Here is a 7801-nt window from a genome sequence, read left to right as displayed (position 1 = left end):
ATTTGTATTTTAGAATTTTTAGTAAATCTTTTTCAGAAACTTGTTTTGTTATATGAGGGTGTTTATTTCATAATGAAAGTCAAGCTCCCAAACTCTCCACTGCTTTTCATCAATACTGCCAGGAGGTAATCCAATTCAGCTCAGACAACCAGGTACTCTGATTTCTTTGAGCTTTTTCCCCAGACTTTGTCACGTAGGGAGAATATTCAATTCAACACCATGGCAGGACGGTAATAATTGGCCTTTAGCACGAAAGATGATCTGTGTTTCAGACATTATTGCTCCTAAAATGTTACACTGTGCCGACTGTCAAGAGAATCTGGAAAGAATTATTCATAAGGACCTTTCATATCATGTTCAGGACAAACCCTTATTATTTCAGGTAATTTTTTTTTTGCTGAATTTATTTTATTTGAAAATAAGTTTGATATTGACAGGGTTCAGAACATGCTGCTACCCAGAACATACCACTTTGCGCCAGTGAGTATTTTATGCTGAAGGAGTTTGAGAAAATGTCAGAAGCAGAAAGGTCTTTCTCTCTGACCCTCTGCCTCCCTCTCCCCCTGAAGCAGGTTATGAGACCCTCCTGTGAGAAGTGCTCTCCCTACACCCGCACATGAGGAGCATTCTTATCTCTGAGATGGAGGGAGGAGAATCCAAATTAACAGGTCTTACTAAGGTTCCTCAGTTTATTACTTTCAGCTCATATACCCTTGTCTTATGATATTTCTCCACAACTGTCTGCTCTTCATCTAATCCAGCATAAAAACTTCATCTAATCCAGTATAAAAACTCGCAGGTTTCACCATCCTCCATCCTCCATTTCTTTATGAAGGCTCCCCTGTCCCATAAAACTTATTAAATAAATATTAAATAAATGTGTGTACTTTTCTCCTGTTAATTCATCTCTGTCAGTTTCATTTTCAGACCCAGCCAGGGACTCTAAGAGAATCAGGGAAAACTTTTTCTTCCCCTATAATATCAAGGGTTAGTTCATGTTTTATTAAACAAAAGCTTAGAATCCATTACCACCAGGCTCAAGATAATGAAATTTATTTCTTTTCTTTTCTTTTTTTTTTTTTTTTTGCAATCTAAGATTCTAGCTGAATAATTTATTTAAGAGACAGAGTTCATTCTCATTGTTGTCTTACTTCATATTTTCCACACGGAAATGTTTGCCTCATCCATAAAAACTATTCACCTTTTGCCCAGACTTGGATAAGTGGCCATGGGTCTCTCCATCCAAAGTCATTCATTCACCTCCCTATATACATGTGAAGGGCTGAATATTTTTTGTGATCATGGTATCTCCCCTGCCAGGTAGGTATAGGGCTGAATATTTTTCAATAAGCTATTTCTGATGTAAAAAAAAATCCTTCCTAGTGATTATTTGCAAGGTTTTTTTTCAAAGATATCTCAGGTGGTATCATAAATGCTGTAGAAATTCTACCTGAAAGAGTCAGAGCCTTCCCAATGAATTACTCTTTCTCCTTAATCTAATCAGAGCCAGTTTCTGTTACTTCAGAAAATAAACACACCCAAGTGCTTAATATTCTTCCCAGCCTTACAGAATTTATACTATAGTGGAGAACATGGTAACAAAACAAACACAATACAGTGTTATTTTAAATAGTGAGAAGTGTCCTGAAGAAACTAAACCAGGGCAATGGAAAAGAGCGAGACCGGGGTGAGGGGAAGTCAAGTGGCCCTTTGCGGAGGGAGCATGGAGCTGCAACCTCAGTGGGAAGCACCAGAGCTGTGCTGATTGAGAGACGAGCACCCCAGGCAGATGGACATCAGGGCTTCGGGTAGGAATGAGCTTGGCTTGTTGGAGAGAGAGTCAGGTGCCCATGTGGTGGGTGAATGAGGGCAGAGTGAAAAACATGCAGTTGGCAGCTTGGCAGCTCCAGGTCTTGTGTGTCTATTCTAATAGCCATGTGGAGAGTCTGGAGGGGTTTGTGCAGGGAAATGACAGCATGTAATTTACATTTTTATAAAGCTCTCACAGTGTAGAGAATGGATGGTAGGGAGAGCACTTCGGTGGCAGTTTGCATAGTTCAGGACAGAGAGAGGGCTTGCACTGACTGGGGTGGCAGAAGCAGCTGTGACAAGCAGTCAGAATCAGGTCAAGCCAGAGGATGACGACACTAGCTGGTGGGTTGGATGTAGTTGCTGAAGAAAAGAACAAAATCAGAGAAGAATCTGGCATGTTTGGCCCAGTAACCAGGGAGGTGATGATGGGGAGGAGCGTTTTAAATTTTTTTCTAATCTCCAGATTAGAGGAGAAACAGATTTGGGGGAATCATGAGTCTTGCTTTGGACACAAGAGGCCTAATGGACAAGGGGAGTTGGAGCAGGCAGTGAGAGGTCTGGGCTGGGGATGCAAACAGGTAAGTCGCCAGCATGAAGTTGGTGTTTCAATCCGTGAGGGTGAGTGTGGATAAAATGAGCAGCAACCAAGAGCATCATCACGGGGACCTCCAATGTTTAGAGTTGTGGCAGGAAAGGACCCAGTGACCACGAAGGGTGTTCCACAAGATTCAGGGGAAAGGTGTGTTTCAAGAAGGTAGGCTGTGCTAAATGTAGCTAAGAGGCTAAGCAGAATACAAGTAAAGAAGTAGCCACAGCCCAGCCAGCGTGGCTCAGGAGTTGAGCGTTGACCTATGAAAGTCACAGTTCGATTCCCAGTCAAGGCACATATCCGTTTGCAGGCCTGATTGCCAGTGTGGGGCGTGCTGGAGGCAGCCAATCAAAGGTTCTCTCTCATCATTGATGTTACTATCTCCCTCTCCCTTCCTGTCTGAAATCAATAAAAAAATATATTTTTTAAAAGAAATAACCATAGAATGTGGCACAGATAAAATTCCTATGTGGGAGGGTGCCCTGGGGGACCCATGCTGCCTCAGCAGGTGGGAATGAAGCCTGGTGCAGAAGTCTGGGCATTGCCTGGGACTATATCTTTCTATCTCCAGAGCAAGTTACTATTTCTTCCCTTGGCTGAGGAATGTTTACATTTTTTTCTAATCTCCAGACCAGCTGCTGCGGTTGGTGCTGCACAAAGGGATCTGCCCGTCACCCATTCCCCACATCAAAGAGGATCCATGAGTGTGGTTGATTTCTCATGCTAGCTGATTTACTCATTACAATTTAACCAATTCTCTACTTGGACACAGAGCCTCTTCATTTCTCTCCCATGTGCTTCTTATCACTGGATTCTTGTGAGTAGCTCCCCAAAGGTTCCATCAACCTGAACCCTTTCTTGAGATACCATGAGACACTGTGTACAATATGCTGTTGTCTTTGGAGTCAGGCGCACCTGGTTTTGAATTCTGGCCTCGTCACTTTCTAGTTATGTAAACTTAGCCATTTTATAGAACCAATCTCTCTCTCACCCCATTAACTCCTAAAAAAAATACCGGAGTACACCTGACAATCCACCTCATAGGGTTGCTCTGAGGATTAAATGAGTCAGTCACCCAGTGCCTAGCACACAGTAGAATAAACGAGCATGGCTGTAGCTGGAGCTACACAGACATCTATAACAGACTCAAAGGAAATGCATTGGCGCCCCTAAACATTTGGACCAGGAAGCTTCAAGATTGATGGCAAGCAGTCCCTAAGGAAAGAGACCCTGAGGTCTGACACTTAGAGCTGAGTTTCAGCCTCCCTCTGAAGATCTTGCACTGAATATTGTTGCTCCACATTATCCCCCAAATGAAGGGAGAGTTTCAATTGTCAATATCAGAGGACCTGGGCTTGATTTTATAAAGGGAGCAACTGGATTTCTCCTGGAGATGCAAATGGAAAACAGGTTTGGGCATTGTCCTGGGCTTTCATTTGTCCAGCTGTCAGACAATGGAATTGAATCCTAACCCCAGTTCTAGTTGCATTCAGGAAGAAGGTATGTAGCCTAACTGCTTTGTTCTCCGGCTTCATCTCACTCGGAGCAACATGAACCATGGCATGCTGGGCAAAATCAAGGTCTTTACCTTGTTCTTAGTTGTGCTTGGGCTTCCCAGAGAAATCTTGGAGCCCAGAGTTCACAGCTGTGAGGGAGGGTGACATTAGGGATAAGATGTTCAAATGATGAACATAAGAGGAACACATTTAAGGTATAAAGAGACATAGCTAGCTCCTAGATCAAGTTGCAAAGAAGTAGAGGTAGAAGGATTTTCAAATTTCCTTCCCTGGAGAAAATCATCACCTAGTGTATGTAGCTGAAATAGGACTAATCTATAAGCAGGTGACTGAAAGGTGGCCTCAAGTTCCCAAGTAGAAGTGGGTTTGGGAATCCCCTGTGGTGAGTCCCAGTTAGGGGCATTATCAAGAACAACTATGAGCTAACTGCGGTTACTTGAGATTCTCTTCCTACATCTTGACTTTGCCTCTATTTGGTCAATAGCTTTGCTGGCCCCTGTTTTATCACATTGGCTGAACCTCTGAGCTGCATTAGGTCTATCAGGAATCCTGTCCACACCTGTCCACTTGTTACAAGAAGATCAGTCAAGCCCAGACCCTCAGTTGGTACAAAATTTCCATTTGGTTTGATTTGGAGGCTTAACTTTATTGCCTTATTTTTCAGAGTTTCTTTTCTAAAATCAATAATTTTACTTATTTTTCTGTTCTTCTAAGGATGAAGCTTATAAGAAAAATTAACATTCAGTTCATTGTAATGAGGGTAGCAGAGAATTATTTGCTATATATTATTGTCTTCACACTATTCTACCTGGTCATGATTTCCTTCCAGGGATGATCCCTTTGATGAATGAAAAAATAGTGCAACACTTTTTTCCTGAAACTTTGGAAGTAAAAATACAAGAGAAAGAGAAGTTAAAGTAGGTAACAGCCCCACTGGAGAAAATGGGTTTATTCTGAAGAATGGATGGCATGAACCAATTCCACCAGCAGCAAAACATTTCATGGTGTTTTGCTAATGTAGGAATTTTGACATATAGTGTTGACAGGTAAGGACATTAGAAAAAAAATAATAATTTTTAAATTTTTAGAACCATAATTTGATTTTTAAGTCATTGCTATTTAGGACCCAAATTGTTTTCATTGCATGATTATGCAATGTGATATAAAAAAATCTACTTCTATTTTCTAAAACAAATATGCATACAGCCTAGAGACAGTATCTGAGAGATGATCATTCATGCGCAGTAGAGTTTTCTCCTTTTCTTAAATGGCTTTAAAGACAAAAGCTCAAATGTAGTTAAGTTCTAAAGTAAAGAAAACCATTTCCCTGAAATGCTCAAAGAAATCAGCCATCAAGAATGAACTAGTGAAGTAGAAACTCCAGGCAGAGAAGATGCAGCAAATGTGGAATGCTGCTGTGAAGCGGGGTGAGTCATCTCAGAGGGGTAGACAGAAATAATACGATGCCAAAAAGCCGATGCTAGTGCATTCTCATTGGAAACAGGCAGGAATTGTGCTGTACCCGGAAGAAGATATTCTACTTTATCACAATAATGCAAATAATAAAATCGCTTAGTCCATATTTCTTTACAATGCCAAGAATAAAGAACAGGAGATTGAATTACAAACAGAACTAATATACTCAATCAAACAATAAAGAATTAGAGAGCACTTTCACTGAAAAATACCCCCACTAATCCAGCAGTAGGGGGCGGTGGCCCCCCAGAACCCTAGAATGAACAGCAGCATCCATTCCTCAGGGAAAGCAGGGGCACATTTTGCTTTTAAAATTCCAGCTTCAGTATCACCTCTTGCTTGATGACTCCTGCCCTTCCCCCCCCCCCCCCCCACACACATCCTTGCATCACAAGGGCCACTTGACTGAGTGGTTCATGTTGTCCCAATAGTCAGGAGGAACACAGAAGCTCTGTCACCTCAGAGTCACATCTGGCCTTCATTCCATGGCAGGTGACTTGTTTCCCACGGGCTGCAGCCTCACCAGGGACGCTGCCCTGCCATCGGTCATTGGAGGACATAGGAGTGACAGCTTGTGGGCATCTGGAGGTAGGACATCTCCCCATGCAGACAGTGACTTCTCAGTCCTTGGGCAAGCAGCTACAGCTGGGTCATTGCAATTGTTAGTAGTTTATCTGGATCTAGGAGTCTCATGGGCAATGCTGGTCCCAAGATCCCTCTTACACTTGTGTGTTGAATAAGAGGAGCAGAGGGACAATTTCCTGTTGGCAAATGTGCCTGATGTAATCAATCCAAAAAGACAAAGGCAGTTCCTTGGATATATACCAGGTGCTTTTCCTTCCTTTTCTCTTTGGAATTCCACTTTCAAAGTAGGTTGGAAATTGGGATCCTCCTAAGGGCCCCTTAACCAAGCCACCTACCAAGCTGCCCAGCCCCTTAAGTGGGAAGGGTGTGCACCAGCTCTCTGACTGGGTTCCAGCGATCACAGAGCAGGTTCTTTAACTGGGGAATCACACACTGTGTGTTATCCACTTGTGAACTGTGTCCGTAGTGAACAAAGCTATCGCTTCTCCAGGCAAAACATATTGCCTTCAACTAAACATCTCCACACTTACATGTCATAAAACGACTTCAGATTTTGAACGAAATGATCTCCAATGTTCCCTGCAGCTCTCCAATTCTGCGTCTAAAGTTATGACGGAAATGAAAATGAACTTCATTGTTGTTTGGGAGCCATGATTATAAATTGAAAACCGAATGCCAACTGAAGCCTCAGTTTTCAACTCTGACACCAAACTCTCCACATGAAGTTGTCCGCTCCTGACAGTTTTCCTTTTAATTAAAATGCAGCCCGACGGGCAGAGTCCTGGGGCCCGTAAAGAGGTTATGTGATTCACTCAAGCATTCATATGCATGTGTGACCTATTTAGCTTTCAAAATCCTATTTAATGCCAAAAACTACATTAGAGAATTCAAACAAAAGCTCACAGGGAGTCCCATAATGAGACTATTTTGATTATTCCAGTGATTAGCCGCTTTCCTCTCTCTTTAGTAATTTCATTTAGTAAAGCAGTCATTTTAAGAACAAGTAGATTTTCGTTATTGCCTTTTTAGTTTGCTGTGAAATTGGCAGGTGGCCAACCATCTGTAAAACTGTGATTATTTACTATTACTTAAAACTTGTCAAACCTCTTCGAGTAGCACGAAAAGAATCCCCCTGCCCATGAAGACAAGGCCAAGAAAGGCACAAATAAGACCCAACCCTGCGCAGACCTAGGTATGACCCCATGTTTCAACCTTTTAGCCCCAACTCCCAGAAGTGGCATTAGTGGACAGTGTTAGGGGAAAAGGTAGGTGCAGAACTGCAGAAAGGTTTTCATCCTCTGCCACAAGCCATCTGCTCTTTGAACTTAGGAGCCTACTTCTCCCTCCCATGAGGAGTATGCATTCATTCATAATTGCATTTACTTGTCACTCAGCATTTCTTGAAATGTATGTGTTGACTTCTCATGTAATTTACTTCTGAATAATTCAACCAGTAATGCCTCCTTTATTTTAGCCACACATTTCTCTGTTGCTCTTACTTTTTTACACATTTAGCAATGAAACAATGGTGAAGATGTTCAAGATTTTACCATTGGAAGTCTGCTCACTTTTCTACCACTGCTGGCTACAGATGTTTTCAAGGAGAAGGTCTGAGCAGTAAGATGGGAATTCAGGTGGGGCCTGCCCTCCACGAATAAGAATTCAGTAACAACAGCTTATAGATGGTCCTCTTGACCCAGATGTTTTACCTCAGACAGCGACATCTAGTGGCAGGAAGACATGGCTTCCATTGTGCTACCGATTTCCCATGGTGAGGGGAGGTGCAGGAGTATCTTTTAAAGGCAGGATGACCACACTTCCA

Source organism: Myotis daubentonii, chromosome 6 (genome assembly GCF_963259705.1).
Source record: "Myotis daubentonii chromosome 6, mMyoDau2.1, whole genome shotgun sequence".
NCBI lineage: Eukaryota > Metazoa > Chordata > Mammalia > Chiroptera > Vespertilionidae > Myotis > Myotis daubentonii.
Note: the sequence above shows the minus strand (reverse complement) of the source record.